General features: G+C 42.4%; 25 non-coding genes across 25 annotated transcripts; all 25 read right to left on the reverse strand.

Annotated features, from left to right (window-relative positions):
• Nucleotides 1-43: 43 nt before the first annotated feature.
• Nucleotides 44-115, reverse strand: trnaa-cgc (transfer RNA alanine (anticodon CGC)). Its single transcript has one exon. It is a non-coding gene; the product is annotated as a tRNA-Ala (tRNA).
• Nucleotides 116-679: 564 nt separating this feature from the next.
• trnaa-cgc (transfer RNA alanine (anticodon CGC)) lies at nt 680-751 on the reverse strand. The gene has a single exon. It is a non-coding gene; the product is annotated as a tRNA-Ala (tRNA).
• Nucleotides 752-925: 174 nt separating this feature from the next.
• Nucleotides 926-997, reverse strand: trnaa-cgc (transfer RNA alanine (anticodon CGC)). Its single transcript has one exon. It is a non-coding gene; the product is annotated as a tRNA-Ala (tRNA).
• Nucleotides 998-1,754: 757 nt separating this feature from the next.
• Nucleotides 1,755-1,826, reverse strand: trnaa-cgc (transfer RNA alanine (anticodon CGC)). The gene has a single exon. It is a non-coding gene; the product is annotated as a tRNA-Ala (tRNA).
• Nucleotides 1,827-2,000: 174 nt separating this feature from the next.
• Nucleotides 2,001-2,072, reverse strand: trnaa-cgc (transfer RNA alanine (anticodon CGC)). The gene has a single exon. It is a non-coding gene; the product is annotated as a tRNA-Ala (tRNA).
• Nucleotides 2,073-2,589: 517 nt separating this feature from the next.
• trnaa-cgc (transfer RNA alanine (anticodon CGC)) lies at nt 2,590-2,660 on the reverse strand. The gene has a single exon. It is a non-coding gene; the product is annotated as a tRNA-Ala (tRNA).
• A 760-nt stretch (nt 2,661-3,420) lies between these two features.
• On the reverse strand, nt 3,421-3,492 carry trnaa-ugc (transfer RNA alanine (anticodon UGC)). The gene has a single exon. It is a non-coding gene; the product is annotated as a tRNA-Ala (tRNA).
• An 809-nt stretch (nt 3,493-4,301) lies between these two features.
• On the reverse strand, nt 4,302-4,373 carry trnaa-ugc (transfer RNA alanine (anticodon UGC)). Its single transcript has one exon. It is a non-coding gene; the product is annotated as a tRNA-Ala (tRNA).
• A 174-nt stretch (nt 4,374-4,547) lies between these two features.
• trnaa-cgc (transfer RNA alanine (anticodon CGC)) lies at nt 4,548-4,619 on the reverse strand. The gene has a single exon. It is a non-coding gene; the product is annotated as a tRNA-Ala (tRNA).
• A 757-nt stretch (nt 4,620-5,376) lies between these two features.
• Nucleotides 5,377-5,448, reverse strand: trnaa-cgc (transfer RNA alanine (anticodon CGC)). The gene has a single exon. It is a non-coding gene; the product is annotated as a tRNA-Ala (tRNA).
• Nucleotides 5,449-5,622: 174 nt separating this feature from the next.
• On the reverse strand, nt 5,623-5,694 carry trnaa-cgc (transfer RNA alanine (anticodon CGC)). The gene has a single exon. It is a non-coding gene; the product is annotated as a tRNA-Ala (tRNA).
• A 588-nt stretch (nt 5,695-6,282) lies between these two features.
• On the reverse strand, nt 6,283-6,354 carry trnaa-cgc (transfer RNA alanine (anticodon CGC)). Its single transcript has one exon. It is a non-coding gene; the product is annotated as a tRNA-Ala (tRNA).
• A 566-nt stretch (nt 6,355-6,920) lies between these two features.
• Nucleotides 6,921-6,992, reverse strand: trnaa-ugc (transfer RNA alanine (anticodon UGC)). The gene has a single exon. It is a non-coding gene; the product is annotated as a tRNA-Ala (tRNA).
• Nucleotides 6,993-7,166: 174 nt separating this feature from the next.
• trnaa-cgc (transfer RNA alanine (anticodon CGC)) lies at nt 7,167-7,238 on the reverse strand. The gene has a single exon. It is a non-coding gene; the product is annotated as a tRNA-Ala (tRNA).
• Nucleotides 7,239-8,046: 808 nt separating this feature from the next.
• Nucleotides 8,047-8,118, reverse strand: trnaa-cgc (transfer RNA alanine (anticodon CGC)). Its single transcript has one exon. It is a non-coding gene; the product is annotated as a tRNA-Ala (tRNA).
• Nucleotides 8,119-8,874: 756 nt separating this feature from the next.
• On the reverse strand, nt 8,875-8,946 carry trnaa-ugc (transfer RNA alanine (anticodon UGC)). The gene has a single exon. It is a non-coding gene; the product is annotated as a tRNA-Ala (tRNA).
• A 587-nt stretch (nt 8,947-9,533) lies between these two features.
• On the reverse strand, nt 9,534-9,605 carry trnaa-cgc (transfer RNA alanine (anticodon CGC)). The gene has a single exon. It is a non-coding gene; the product is annotated as a tRNA-Ala (tRNA).
• A 566-nt stretch (nt 9,606-10,171) lies between these two features.
• Nucleotides 10,172-10,243, reverse strand: trnaa-cgc (transfer RNA alanine (anticodon CGC)). Its single transcript has one exon. It is a non-coding gene; the product is annotated as a tRNA-Ala (tRNA).
• A 174-nt stretch (nt 10,244-10,417) lies between these two features.
• Nucleotides 10,418-10,489, reverse strand: trnaa-cgc (transfer RNA alanine (anticodon CGC)). Its single transcript has one exon. It is a non-coding gene; the product is annotated as a tRNA-Ala (tRNA).
• A 756-nt stretch (nt 10,490-11,245) lies between these two features.
• Nucleotides 11,246-11,317, reverse strand: trnaa-cgc (transfer RNA alanine (anticodon CGC)). The gene has a single exon. It is a non-coding gene; the product is annotated as a tRNA-Ala (tRNA).
• Nucleotides 11,318-11,492: 175 nt separating this feature from the next.
• trnaa-cgc (transfer RNA alanine (anticodon CGC)) lies at nt 11,493-11,564 on the reverse strand. The gene has a single exon. It is a non-coding gene; the product is annotated as a tRNA-Ala (tRNA).
• A 563-nt stretch (nt 11,565-12,127) lies between these two features.
• trnaa-cgc (transfer RNA alanine (anticodon CGC)) lies at nt 12,128-12,199 on the reverse strand. The gene has a single exon. It is a non-coding gene; the product is annotated as a tRNA-Ala (tRNA).
• A 174-nt stretch (nt 12,200-12,373) lies between these two features.
• trnag-ccc (transfer RNA glycine (anticodon CCC)) lies at nt 12,374-12,445 on the reverse strand. The gene has a single exon. It is a non-coding gene; the product is annotated as a tRNA-Gly (tRNA).
• A 757-nt stretch (nt 12,446-13,202) lies between these two features.
• trnaa-cgc (transfer RNA alanine (anticodon CGC)) lies at nt 13,203-13,274 on the reverse strand. Its single transcript has one exon. It is a non-coding gene; the product is annotated as a tRNA-Ala (tRNA).
• Nucleotides 13,275-13,448: 174 nt separating this feature from the next.
• On the reverse strand, nt 13,449-13,520 carry trnaa-cgc (transfer RNA alanine (anticodon CGC)). The gene has a single exon. It is a non-coding gene; the product is annotated as a tRNA-Ala (tRNA).
• Between the last annotated feature and the right edge of the window lie 473 nt (nt 13,521-13,993).

Consider the following 13,993-nt stretch of genomic DNA (forward strand, 5'->3'; position numbering starts at 1 on the left):
CTTTGTTGCAAAAAAAATAACTTGAAAATTCCACAACTTTCCTTGGAGATGCTGGGGATTGAACCCAGGACCTCATACATGCGAAGCATGCGCTCTACCACTGAGCTACATCCCCTGATGAACATAAGCAAGTTTCTTGCAGCCTAGTGGAAAGCTTCACATTGCTTTGAAATGCTGGGGATAGTCAGCATTTCTAAACAACCCAGGTTGCACATTGCTTTGAAATGCTGGGGATTGAACCCAGGACCTTTGTTGCAAAAAAAATAAATTGACAATTCTACAACTTTCCTTGGAGATGCTGGGGATTGAACCTAGGACCCCATACATGCAAAGGATGTGCTCTACCACTGAGCTACATCCCCTGATGAACAGAAGTAAGTTTCCTGCAGGCTAGTGGAAAGTTCCACATTGCTTTGAAATGCTGGGGATTGAACCCAGGACCTTTGTTTCAAAGAAGGATAACTTGACAATTCGACAACTTTCATTGTTGACTCTGGAGTTTGAACCCAGGACCTCATATATGCAAATAATATTCTCTACAACTGAGCTTCTTAACCTTGTGAAAGTTGCATTGAGTTCCATGTGCCTTGTACTAAAGCTAGTTTCTATTTTTCAAACATAAATTAGGCAGAGAGAAATGCACAACAGAAAAAGCTTTGAGATGATGAATAACTTTCATTGGAGATGCTGGGGATTGAACCCAGGACCTCATACATGCGAAGCATGCGCTCTACCACTGAGCTACATCCCCTGATGAACAGATGTAAGTTTCCTGCAGGCTACTGGAAAGTTCCACATTGCTTTGAAATGCTGGGGATTGTCAGCATTTCAAAGCAACCCAGGTTGCACAATACTTTGAAATGCTGAGGATTGAAACCAGGACCTTTGTTGCAAAAAAATAACTTGAAAATTCCACAACTTTCCTTGGAGATGCTGGGGATTGAACCCAGGACCTCATACATGCGAAGCATGCGCTCTACCACTGAGCTACATCCCCTGATGAACTGACGCAAGTTTTACTGCAGGCTAGTGGAAAGCTTCATATTGCTTCACATTGGGATTGTCAGCATTTCTAAGCAACCCAGGTTGCACATTGCTTTGAAATGCTGGGGATTGAATTTAGGAACTTTGTTGCAAAAAAAGATAACTTGACAATTCCACAACTTTCCTTTGGAGATGCTGGGGATTGAACCCAGGGTCTCATACAGGCAAAGCATGTGCTCTACCACTGAGCAACAACCCCTGATAAACTAAACAAAGTTTCCTGCAGCCTAGTGGAAAGTTCCACATTGTTTTAAAATGCAGGAGATTGAACCCAGGTCCTTTAATTGCAAAAAAATAGCTTGACAAATCCACAACTTTCATTGTTGACGCTGGGGTTTGAACCCAAAACCTCATACATGCAAAGCATGTGCTCTACCATTGAGCTACATCCCCTGATGAACAGAAGTAAGTTTCCTGCAGGCTAGTGGAAAGTTCCACATTGCTTTGAAATGCTGGGGAAAGAACCCAGGACCTTTGTTGCAAAAAAGGATAACTTGACAATTCGACAACTTTCAATGTTGACGCTGGGGTTTGAACCCAGGACCTCATATATGCAAATAATATTCTCTACAACTGAGCTTCTTAACCTTGTGAAAGTTGCATTAAGTACCATGTGCCTTGTACTAAAGCTATTTGCTATTTTTCAAACATTAATTAGGCAGAGAGAAATGCACAACAGAAAAAGCTTTGAGATGATGAATAACTTTCATTGGAGATGCTGGGGATTGAACCCAGGACCTCATACATGCGAAGCATGCGCTCTACCACTGAGCTACATCCCCTGATGAACAGATGCAAGTTTCCTGCAGGCTACTGGAAAGTTCCACATTGCTTTGAAATGCTGGGGATTGTCAGCATTTCAAAGCAACCCAGGTTGCACAATACTTTGAAATGCTGAGGATTGAAACCAGGACCTTTGTTGCAAAAAAATCACTTGAAAATTCCACAACTTTCCTTGGAGATGCTGGGGATTGAACCCAGGACCTCATACATGCGAAGCATGCGCTCTACCACTGAGCTACATCCCCTAACAAACAGAAGCAAGATTCCTGCAGGCTACTGGAAAGTTCCACGTTGCTTTGAAATGCTGGGGATTGTCAGCATTTCAAAGCAACCCAGGTTGCACAATATTTTGAAATGCTGGGGATTGAACCCAGGACCTTTGTTGCAAAGCATATTCTCTACCACTGAACTTCTGACCCTTGTGAAAGTTGGGTTGAGTTACAATTTTTCAAACATAAATTAGGCAGAGAGAAATGCACAATAGATAAAGCTTTGAGTTGATGCATACCTTCCATTGGAGATGCTGGGGATTGAAACCAGGACCTCATACATGCAAAGCATGCGGTCTAACACTGAGCTACATCCCCTGATAAACAAAAGCAAGTTTCCTGCAGGCTAGTGGAAAGTTCCACATTGCTTTGAAATGCTGGGTATTGTCAGCATTTCAAAGCAACTCAGATTGCACATTACTTTAAAAGGCAGGAGATTGAACCCAGGTCCTTTAATTGCAAAAAAAAAGCTTGACAAATCCACAACTTTCATTGTTGACGCTGGGGTTTGAACCCAGGACCTCATACATGCGAAGCATGCGCTCTACCACTGAGCTACATCCCCTGATGAACAGAAGCAAGTTTCCTGCAGGCTAGTGGAAAGCTTCATATTGCTTCACATTGGGATTGTCAGCATTTCTAAGCAACCCAGGTTGCACATTGCTTTGAAATGCTGGGGATTGAACTTAGGAACTTTGTTGCAAAAAAAGATAACTTGACAAGTCCACAACTTTCCTTTGGAGATGCTGGGGATTGAACCCAGGGTCTCATACAGGCAACGCATGTGCTCTACCACTGAGCAACAAACCCTGATAAACTAAACAAAGTTTCCTGCAGCCTAGTGGAAAGTTCCACACTGTTTTAAAATGCAGGAGATTGAACCCAGGTCCTTTAATTGCAAAAAAAAAATAGCTTGACAAATCCACAACTTTCATTGTTGACGCTGGGGTTTGAACCCAAGACCTCATACATGCAAAGCATGTGCTCTACCATTGAGCTACATCCCCTGATGAACAGAAGTAAGTTTCCTGCAGGCTAGTGGAAAGTTCCACATTGCTTTGAAATGCTGGGGAATGAACCCAGGACCTTTGTTGCAAAAAAGGATAACTTGACAATTCGACAACTTTCAATGTTGACGCTGGGGTTTGAACCCAGGACCTCATATATGCAAATAATATTCTCTACAACTGAGCTTCTTAACCTTGTGAAAGTTGCATTGAGTACCATGTGCCTTGTACTAAAGCTATTTGCTATTTTTCAAACATTAATTAGGCAGAGAGAAATGCACAACAGAAAAAGCTTTGAGATGATGAATAACTTTCATTGGAGATGCTGGGGATTGAACCCAGGACCTCATACATGCAAAGCATGCGCTCTACCACTGAGCTACATCCCCTGATGAACAGATGTAAGTTTCCTACAGGCTACTGGAAAGTTCCACATTGCTTTGAAATGCTGGGGATTGTCAGCATTTCAAAGCAACCCAGGTTGCACAATACTTTGAAATGCTGAGGATTGAACCCAGGACCTTTGTTGCAAAAAAGATGAATTGACAACTCCAGAACTTTCCTTGGAGATGCTGGGGATTGAACCCAGGACCTCATACATGCTAGCATGCGCTCTACCACTGAGCTACATCCCCTGATGAACAGAAGCAAGTTTCTTGCAGCCTAGTGGAAAGCTTCATATTGCTTTGAAATGCTGGGGATAGTCAGCATTTATAAACAACCCAGGTTGCACATTGCTTTGAAATGCTGGGGATTGAACCCAGGACCTTTGTTGCAAAAAAATAAATTGACAATTCTACAACTTTCCTTGGAGATGCTGGGGAATGAACCTAGGACCCCATACATGCAAAGGATGTGCTCTACCACTGAGCTACATCCCCTGATGAACAGAAGTAAGTTTCCTGCAGGCTAGTGGAAAGTTCCACATTGCTTTGAAATGCTGGGGATTGAACCCAGGACCTTTGTTTCAAAGAAGGATAACTTGACAATCCGACAACTTTCATTGTTGACTCTGGGGTTTGAACCCAGGACCTCATATATGCAAATAATATTCTCTACAACTGAGCTTCTTAACCTTGTGAAAGTTGCATTGAGTTCCATGTGCCTTGTACTAAAGCTAGTTGCTATTTTTCAAACATAAATTAGGCAGAGAGAAATGCACAACAGAAAAAGCTTTGAGATGATGAATAACTTTCATTGGAGATGCTGGGGATTGAACCCAGGACCTCATACATGCAAAGCATGCGCTCTACCACTGAGCTACATCCCCTGATGAACAGATGTAAGTTTCCTGCAGGCTACTGGAAAGTTCCACATTGCTTTGAAATGCTGGGGATTGTCAGCATTTCAAAGCAACCCAGGTTGCACAATACTTTGAAATGCTAAGGATTGAAACCAGGACCTTTGTTGCAAAAAAATAACTTGAAAATTCCACAGCTTTCCTTGGAGATGCTGGAGATTGAACCCAGGACCTCATACATGCGAAGCATGCGCTCTACCACTGAGCTACATCCCCTGATGAACAGAGGCAAGTTTCCTGCAGGCTAGTGGAAAGCTTCATATTGCTTCACATTGGGATTGTCAGCATTTCTAAGCAACCCAGGTTGCACATTGCTTTGAATTGCTGGGGATTGAACTTAGGAACTTTGTTGCAAAAAAAGATAACTTGACAATTCCACAACTTTCCTTTGGAGATGCTGGGGATTGAACCCAGGGTCTCATACAGGCAACGCATGTGCTCTACCACTGAGCAACAAACCCTGATAAACTAAACAAAGTTTCCTGCAGCCTAGTGGAAAGTTCCACACTGTTTTAAAATGCAGGAGATTGAACCCAGGTCCTTTAATTGCAAAAAAAATAGCTTGACAAATCCACAACTTTCATTGTTGACGCTGTGGTTTGAACCCAAGACCTCATACATGCAAAGCATGTGCTCTACCATTGAGCTACATCCCCTGATGAACAGAAGTAAGTTTCCTGCAGGCTAGTGGAAAGTTCCACATTGCTTTGAAATGCTGGGGAATGAACCCAGGACCTTTGTTGCAAAAAAGGATAACTTGCCAATTCGACAACTTTCAATGTTGACGCTGGGGTTTGAACCCAGGACCTCATATATGCAAATAATATTCTCTACATCTGAGCTTCTTAACCTTGTGAAAGTTGCATTGAGTACCATGTGCCTTGTACTAAAGCTATTTGCTATTTTTCAAACATTAATTAGGCAGAAAGAAATGCACAACAGAAAAAGCTTTGAGATGATGAATAACTTTTATTGGAGATGCTGGGGATTGAACCCAGGACCTCATACATGCGAAGCATGCGCTCTACCACTGAGCTACATCCCCTGATGAACAGATGCAAGTTTCCTGCAGGCTACTGGAAAGTTCCACATTGCTTTGAAATGCTGGGGATTGTCAGCATTTCAAAGCAACCCAGGTTGCACAATACTTTGAAATGCTGAGGATTGAAACCAGGACCTTTGTTGCAAAAAAATCACTTGAAAATTGCACAACTTTCCTTGGAGATGCTGGGGATTGAACACAGGACCTCACACATGCGAAGCATGCGCTCTACCACTGAGCTACATCCCCTAACAAACAGAAGCAAGTTTCCTGCAGGCTACTGGAAAGTTCCACGTTGCTTTGAAATGCTGGGGATTGTCAGCATTTCAAAGCAACCCAGGTTGCACAATATTTTGAAATGCTGGGGATTGAACCCAGGACCTTTGTTGCAAAGCATATTCTCTACCACTGAACTTCTGACCCTTGTGAAAGTTGGGTTGAGTTACTATTTTTCAAACATAAATTAGGCAGAGAGAAATGCACAATAGATAAAGCTTTGAGTTGATGAATAACTTCCATTGGAGATGCTGGGGATTGAAACCAGGACCTCATACATGCAAAGCATGCGGTCTAACACTGAGCTACATCCCCTGATAAACAAAAGCAAGTTTCCTGCAGTCTAGTGGAAAGTTCCACATTGCTTTGAAATGCTGGGGATTGTCAGCATTTCAAAGCAACTCAGATTGCACATTACTTTAAAAGGCAGGAGATTGAACCCAGGTCCTTTAATTGCAAAAAGATAGCTTGACAAATCCACAACTTTCATTGTTGACGCTGGGGTTTGAACCCAGGACCTTTGTTGCAAAAAAGATGAATTGACAACTCCAGAACTTTCCTTGGAGATGCAGGGGATTGAACCCAGGACCTCATACATGCGAAGCATGCGCTCTACCACTGAGCTACGTCCCCTGATGAACAGAACCAAGTTTCTTGCAGCCTAGTGGAAAGCTTCACATTGCTTTGAAATGCTGGGGATAGTCAGCATTTATAAACAACCCAGGTTGCACATTGCTTTGAAATGCTGGGGATTGAACCCAGGACCTTTGTTGCAAAAAAAAAAAAAATTGACAATTCTACAACTTTCCTTGGAGATGCTGGGGATTGAACCTAGGACCCCATACATGCAAAGGATGTGCTCTACCACTGAGCTACATCCCCTGATGAACAGAAGTAAGTTTCCTGCAGGCTAGTGGAAAGTTCCACATTGCTTTGAAATGCTGGGGATTGAACCCAGGACCTTTGTTTCAAAGAAGGATAACTTGACAATTCGACAACTTTCATTGTTGACTCTGGGGTTTGAACCCAGGACCTCATATATGCAAATAATATTCTCTACAACTGAGCTTCTTAACCTTGTGAAAGTTGCATTGAGTTCCATGTGCCTTGTACTAAAGCTAGTTGCTATTTTTCAAACATAAATAAGGCAGAGAGAAATGCACAACAGAAAAAGCTTTGAGATGATGAATAACTTTCATTGGAGATGCTGGGGATTGAACCCAGGACCTCATACATGCAAAGCATGTGCTCTACCACTGAGCTACATCCCCTGATGAACAGATGTAAGTTTCCTACAGGCTACTGGAAAGTTCCACATTGCTTTGAAATGCTGGGGATTGTCAGCATTTCAAAGCAACCCAGGTTGCACAATACTTTGAAATGCTGAGGATTGAAACCAGGACCTTTGTTGCAAAAAAATAACTTGAAAATTCCACAACTTTCCTTGGAGATGCTGGGGATTGAACCCAGGACCTCATACATGCGAAGCATGCGCTCTACCACTGAGCTACATCCCCTGACGAACAGAAGCAAGTTTCCTGCAGGCTAGTGGAAAGCTTCATATTGCTTCACATTGGGATTGTCAGCATTTCTAAGCAACCCAGGTTGCACATTGCTTTGAAATGCTGGGGATTGAACTTAGGAACTTTGTTGCAAAAAAAGATAACTTGACAATTCCACAACTTTCCTTTGGAGATGCTGGGGATTGAACCCAGGGTCTCATACAGGCAAAGCATGTGCTCTACCACTGAGCAACAAACCCTGATAAACTAAACAAAGTTTCCTGCAGCCTAGTGGAAAGTTCCACATTGTTTTAAAATGCAGGAGATTGAACCCAGTTCCTTTAATTGCAAAAAAATAGCTTGACAAATCCACAACTTTCATTGTTGATGCTGGGGTTTGAACCCAAGACCTCATACATGCAAAGCATGTGCTCTACCATTGAGCTACATCCCCTGATGAACAGAAGTAAGTTTCCTGCAGGCTAGTGGAAAGTTCCACATTGCTTTGAAATGCTGGGGAATGAACCCAGGACCTTTGTTGCAAAAAAGGATAACTTGACAATTCGACAACTTTCAATGTTGACGCTGGGGTTTGAACCCAGGACCTCATACATGCAAAGCATGCGCTCTACCACTGAGCTACATCCCCTGATGAACAGACGTAAGTTTCCTGCAGGCTACTGGAAAGTTCCACATTGCTTTGAAATGCTGGGGATTGTCAGCATTTCAAAGCAACCCAGGTTGCACAATACTTTGAAATGCTGAGGATTGAAACCAGGACATTTGTTGCAAAAAAATAACTTGAAAATTCCACAACTTTCCTTGGAGATGCTAGGGATTGAACCCAGGACCTCATACATGCGAAGCATGCGCTCTACCACTGAGCTACATCCCCTGATGAACAGAAGCAAGTTTCCTGCAGGCTAGTGGAAAGCTGCATATTGCTTCACATTGGGATTGTCAGCATTTCTAAGCAACCCAGGTTGCACATTGCTTTGAAATGCTGGGGATTGAACTTAGGAACTTTGTTGCAAAAAAAGATAACTTGACAATTCCACAACTTTCCTTTGGAGATGCTGGGGATTGAACCCAGGGTCTCATACAGGCAAAGAATGTGCTCTACCACTGAGCAACAAACCCTGATAAACTAAACAAAGTTTCCTGCAGCCTAGTGGAAAGTTCCACATTGTTTTAAAATGCAGGAGATTGAACCCAGGTCCTTTAATTGCAAAGAAATAGCTTGACAAATCCACAACTTTCATTGTTGACGCTGGGGTTTGAACCCAAGACCTCATACATGCAAAGCATGTGCTCTACCATTGAGCTACATCCCCTGATGAACAGTAGTAAGTTTCCTGCAGGCTAGTGGAAAGTTCCACATTGCTTTGAAATGCTGGGGAATGAACCCAGGACCTTTGTTGCAAAAAAGGATAACTTGACAATTCGACAACTTTCAATGTTGACGCTGGGGTTTGAACCCAGGACCTCATATATGCAAATAATATTCTCTACAACTGAGCTTCTTAACCTTGTGAAAGTTGCATTGAGTACCATGTGCCTTGTACTAAAGCTATTTGCTATTTTTCAAACATTAATTAGGCAGAGAGAAATGCACAACAGAAAAAGCTTTGAGATGATGAATAACTTTCATTGGAGATGCTGGGGATTGAACCCAGGACCTCATACATGCAAAGCATGCGCTCTACCACTGAGCTACATCCCCTGATGAACAGATGCAAGTTTCCTGCAGGCTACTGGAAAGTTCCACATTGCTTTGAAATGCTGGGGATTGTCAGCATTTCAAAGCAACCCAGGTTGCACAATACTTTGAAATGCTGAGGATTGAACCCAGGACCTTTGTTGCAAAGCATATTCTCTACCACTGAACTTCTGACCCTTGTGAAAGTTGGGTTGAGTTACTATTTTTCAAACATAAATTAGGCAGAGAGAAATGCACAATAGATAAAGCTTTGAGTTGATGAATAACTTCCATTGGAGATGCTGGGGATTGAAACCAGGACCTCATCATGCAAAGCATGCGGTCTAACACTGAGCTACATCCCCTGATGAACAAAAGCAAGTTTCCTGCAGTCTAGTGGAAAGTTCCACATTGCTTTGAAATGCTGGGGATTGTCAGCATTTCAAAGCAACTCAGATTGCACATTACTTTAAAAGGCAGGAGATTGAACCCAGGTCCTTTAATTGCAAAAAAATAGCTTGACAAATCCACAACTTTCATTGTTGACGCTGGGGTTTTAACCCAGGACCTTTGTTGCAAAAAAGATGAATTGACAACTCCAGAACTTTCCTTGGAGATGCTGGGGATTGAACCCAGGACCTCATACATGCGAAGCATGCGCTCTACCAATGAGCTACATCCCCTGATGAACATAAGCAAGTTTCTTGCAGCCTAGTGGAAAGCTTCACATTGCTTTGAAATGCTGGGGATAGTCAGCATTTCTAAACAACCCAGGTTGCACATTGCTTTGAAATGCTGGGGATTGAACCCAGGACCTTTGTTGCAAAAAATAAATAAATTGACAATTCTACAACTTTCCTTGGAGATGCTGGGGATTGAACCTAGGACCCCATACATGCAAAGGATGTGCTCTACCACTGAGCTACATCCCCTGATGAACAGAAGTAAGTTTCCTGCAGGCTAGTGGAAAGTTCCACATTGCTTTGAAATGCTGGGGATTGAACCCAGGACCTTTGTTTCAAAGAAGGATAACTTGACAATTCGACAACTTTCATTGTTGACTCTGGAGTTTGAACCCAGGACCTCATATATGCAAATAATATTCTCTACAACTGAGCTTCTTAACCTTGTGAAAGTTGCATTGAGTTCCATGTGCCTTGTACTAAAGCTAGTTGCTATTTTTCAAACATAAATTAGGCAGAGAGAAATGCACAACAGAAAAAGCTTTGTGATGATGAATAACTTTCATTGGAGATGCTGGTGATTGAACCCAGGACCTCATACATGCGAAGCATGCGCTCTACCACTGAGCTACATCCCCTGATGAACAGATGTAAGTTTCCTGCAGGCTACTGGAAAGTTCCACATTGCTTTGAAATGCTGGGGATTGTCAGCATTTCAAAGCAACCCAGGTTGCACAATACTTTGAAATGCTGAGGATTGAAACCAGGACCTTTGTTGCAAAAAAATAACTTGAAAATTCCACAACTTTCCTTGGAGATGCTGGGGATTGAACCCAGGACCTCATACATGCGAAGCATGCACTCTACCACTGAGCTACATCCCCTGATGAACAGACGCAAGTTTCCTGCAGGCTAGTGGAAAGCTTCATATTGCTTCACATTGGGATTGTCAGCATTTCTAAGCAACCCAGGTTGCACATTGCTTTGAAATGCTGGGGATTGAACTTAGGAACTTTGTTGCAAAAAAAGATAACTTGACAATTCCACAACTTTCCTTTGGAGATGCTGGGGATTGAACCCAGGGTCTCATACAGGCAAAGCATGTGTTCTACCACTGAGCAACAACCCCTGATAAACTAAACAAAGTTTCCTGCAGCCTAGTGGAAAGTTCCACATTGTTTTAAAATGCAGGAGATTGAACCCAGGTCCTTTAATTGCAAAAAAATAGCTTGACAAATCCACAACTTTCATTGTTGACGCTGGGGCTTGAACCCAAGACCTCACACATGCAAAGCATGTGCTCTACCATTGAGCTACATCCCCTGATGAACAGAAGTAAGTTTCCTGAAGGCTAGTGGAAAGTTCCACATTGCTTTGAAATGCTGGGGAATGAACCCAGGACCTTTGTTGCAAAAAAGGATAACTTGACAATTCGACAACTTTCAATGTTGATGCTGGGGTTTGAACCCTGGACCTCATATATGCAAATAATATTCTCTACAACTGAGCTTCTTAACCTTGTGAAAGTTGCATTGAGTACCATGTGCCTTGTACTAAAGCTATTTGCTATTTTTCAAACATTAATTAGGCAAAGAGAAATGCACAACAGAAAAAGCTTTGAGATGATGAATAACTTTCATTGGAGATGCTGGGGATTAAACCCAGGACCTCATACATGCGAAGCATGCGCTCTACCACTGAGCTACATCCCCTGATGAACAGATGCAAGTTTCCTGCAAGCTAGTGGAAAGTTCCACTTTGCTTTGAAATACTGGGGATTGTCAGCATTTAAAAGCAACTCAGATTGCACATTACTTTGAAATGCTGAGGATTGAACCCAGGACCTTTGTTGCAAAAAAGATGAATTGACAACTCCAGAACTTTCCTTGGAGATGCTGGGGATTGAACCCAGGACCTCATAAATGCGAAGCATGCGCTCTACCACTGAGCTACATCCCCTGATGAACAGAAGCAAGTTTCTTGCAGCCTAGTGGAAAGCTTCACATTGCTTTGAAATGCTGGGGATAGTCAGCATTTCTAAACAACCCAGGTTGCACATTGCTTTGAAATGCTGGGGATTGAACCCAGGACCTTTGTTGCAAAAAAAATAAATTGACAATTCTACAACTTTCCTTGGAGATGCTGGGGATTGAACCTAGGACCCCATACATGCAAAGGATGTGCTCTACCACTGAGCTACATCCCCTGATGAACAGAAGTAAATTTCCTGCAGGCTAGTGGAAAGTTCCACATTGCTTTGAAATGCTGGGGATTGAACCCAGGACCTTTGTTTCAAAGAAGGATAACTTGACAATTCGACAACTTTCATTGTTTACTCTGGGGTTTGAACCCAGGACCTCATATATGCAAATAATATTCTCTACAACTGAGCTTCTTACCTTGTGAAAGTTGCATTGAGTTCCATGTGCCTTGTACTAAAGCTAGTTGCTATTTTTCAAACATAAGTTAGACAGAGAGAAATGCACAACAGAAAAAGCTTTGAGATGATGAATAACTTTCATTGGAGATGCTGGGGATTGAACCCAGGACCTCATACATGCGAAGCATGCGCTCTACCACTGAGCTACATCCCCTGATGAACAGATGTAAGTTTCCTGCAGGCTACTGGAAAGTTCCACATTGCTTTGAAATGCTGGGGATTGTCAGCATTTCAAAGCAACCCAGGTTGCACAATACTTTGAAATGCTGAGGATTGAAACCAGGACCTTTGTTGCAAAAAAATAACTTGAAAATTCCACAACTTTCCTTGGAGATGCTGGGGATTGAACCCAGGACCTCATACATGGGAAGCATGCGCTCTACCACTGAGCTACATCCCCTGATGAACAGAAGCAAGTTTCCTGCAGGCTAGTGGAAAGCTTCATATTGCTTCACATTGGGATTGTCAGCATTTCTAAGCAACCCAGGTTGCACATTGCTTTGAAATGCTGGGGATTGAACTTAGGAACTTTGTTGCAAAAAAATATAACTTGAAAATTCCACAACTTTCCTTTGGAGATGCTGGGGATTGAACCCAGGGTCTCATACAGGCAACGCATGTGCTCTACCACTGAGCAACAAACCCTGATAAACTAAACAAAGTTTCCTGCAGCCTAGTGGAAAGTTCCACACTGTTTTAAAATGCAGGAGATTGAACCCAGGTCCTTTAATTGCAAAAAAAATAGCTTGACAAATCCACAACTTTCATTGTTGACGCTGGGGTTTGAACCCAAGACCTCATACATGCAAAGCATGTGCTCTACCATTGAGCTACATCCCCTGATGAACAGAAGTAAGTTTCCTGCAGCCTAGTGGAAAGTTCCACATTGCTTTGAAATGCTGGGGAATGAACCCAGGACCTTTGTTGCAAAAAAGGATAACTTGACAATTCGACAACTTTCAATGTTGACGCTGGGGTTTGAACCCAGGACCTCATATATGCAAATAATATTCTCTACAACTGAGCTTCTTAACCTTGTGAAAGTTGCATTGAGTACCATGTGCCTTGTACTAAAGCTATTTGCTATTTTTCAAACATTAATTAGGCAGAGAGAAATGCACAACAGAAAAAGCTTTGAGATGATGAATAACTTTCATTGGAGATGCTGGGGATTGAACCCAGGACCTCATACATGCGAAGCATGCGCTCTACCACTGAGCTACATCCCCTGATGAACAGATGCAAGTTTCCTGCAGGCTACTGGAAAGTTCCACATTGCTTTGAAATGCTGGGGATTGTCAGCATTTCAAAGCAACCCAGGTTGCACAATACTTTGAAATGCTGAGGATTGAAACCAGGACATTTGTTGCAAAAAAATCACTTGAAAATTGCACAACTTTCCTTGGAGATGCTGGGGATTGAACACAAGACCTCATACATGCGAAGCATGCGCTCTACCACTGAGCTACATCCCCTAACAAACAGAAGTAAGTTTCCTGCAGGCTACTGGAAAGTTCCACGTTGCTTTGAAATGCTGGGGATTGTCAGCATTTCAAAGCAACCCAGGTTGCACAATATTTTGAAATGCTGGGGATTGAACCCAGGACCTTTGTTGCAAAGCATATTCTCTACCACTGAACTTCTGACCCTTGTGAAAGTTGGGTTGAGATACTATTTTTCAAACATAAATTAGGCAGAGAGAAATGCACAATAGATAAAGCTTTGAGTTGATGAATAACTTCCATTGGAGATGCTGGGGATTGAAACCAGGACCTCATACATGCAAAGCATGCGGTCTAACACTGAGCTACATCCCCTGATAAACAAAAGCAAGTTTCCTGCAGTCTAGTGGAAAGTTCCACATTGCTTTGAAATGCTGGGGATTGTCAGCATTTCAAAGCAACTCAGATTGCACATTACTTTAAAAGGCAGGAGATTGAACCCAGGT

The sequence above is a fragment of the Pseudorasbora parva genome, chromosome 20 (assembly GCF_024679245.1).
Source record: "Pseudorasbora parva isolate DD20220531a chromosome 20, ASM2467924v1, whole genome shotgun sequence".
Lineage (NCBI taxonomy): Eukaryota > Metazoa > Chordata > Actinopteri > Cypriniformes > Gobionidae > Pseudorasbora > Pseudorasbora parva.